This window comes from Propithecus coquereli, unplaced genomic scaffold (assembly GCF_000956105.1).
Source record: "Propithecus coquereli isolate 6110/MARCELLA unplaced genomic scaffold, Pcoq_1.0 Scaffold3, whole genome shotgun sequence".
Taxonomy (NCBI): Eukaryota; Metazoa; Chordata; class Mammalia; order Primates; family Indriidae; genus Propithecus; species Propithecus coquereli.
In genome coordinates, this window is record NW_012148618.1 from 15,501,018 (window position 1) to 15,502,175 (window position 1,158).

General features: G+C 29.1%; 1 protein-coding gene across 1 annotated transcript in view; it reads right to left on the reverse strand.

Moving 5' to 3' along the window:
* The window catches only part of SPG11 (spastic paraplegia 11 (autosomal recessive)), a 114,117-nt gene that overhangs the window by 78,466 nt on the left and 34,493 nt on the right, over positions 1–1,158 (reverse strand). The gene's annotated exons all lie outside the window — the stretch shown is intronic.

Sequence of the window (1,158 nt, forward strand, 5' to 3'; positions counted from 1 at the left end):
TCTATAAACTAAGGCTCAACAAATTTTAAAGAATTAGTATCATACAGACCAATATTTTTCAATTGAGGGCCATTACTGTGACATAAATCACAGTGAAACTGCAGAACACCAAAAACAAAAAGATCACCAAAAAAAGCCCAAGGGGACGAAAAAAAGAAATATTTGACTTATCAGTGAAAATGGGATTTAAAAGATAGTAGAAATGTGTGGAAAGGATATAACAAGCTACCTAAAATTCCAAATCCAACAAAAACATCATTCAAGTATTATAGCAAAATCTTGGACATCATGGTCTACTGCAAAAAAAAGAACCCCCTCCAAAAAAACGACAAAAAACCAAAAAGAATTACAGCAAAACAGACATCATTACTTAGATTTAAAACTAAGTTTAGCACCAATCAAACCCTTACGAAAGAATACTCTAAATGATACACTTTAGGCAGATGAAGGGATAAAATGAAAGAGAAATGAAGAGCAAAAAAAATGTATGATACCTATGTAAAAAGAAATGAATCTAAATACATAATAATAATGATGTTTAATTAGTCAAAAAAATTAAACAACATAAATAGGGTAGGGATAAATGAAGTTAAAGCAATCAATAGACTTGCATTATCCAAAAAATAGTTATTAACTTTAGATTTAATAATTTAAATATGTACATTATATTTCCAAGGATAGCCTCTCAAAGAACAGAAACTGAATATTTAATTTCCAAACTGACAGAGGACACAAGGGAGCTTCTGGAGTGCTTACAATGTTTTATTTCTTGACCTGGGTGGTAGTTACAAGAGTTTTTGCTTAATAATTGTTTGTTAAACTGCATTCTGCAATATGTTATATTTAACAATAAAAATGTAAAAATCAATTAATGTGGTTCATTATAATAACAGATTAAAGTAGATAATTCATATGATTGTCTCAATAGATACAGAATAAGAATACAATAAAATTCAATACCGATTCATGATAAAACCTCATACCTCGGAAAAGGGGAATTTATTTAACCTTATAAAGGGTATCTTTTTTTTTTTATTTCAGCATATTATGGAGGTATATAAAGGGTATCTTAAAACACACACATACACACACACACACACACACACACACAGAGCAACCACACTTAATAAGACATTACAGGTATTCTTTTTTAAAATC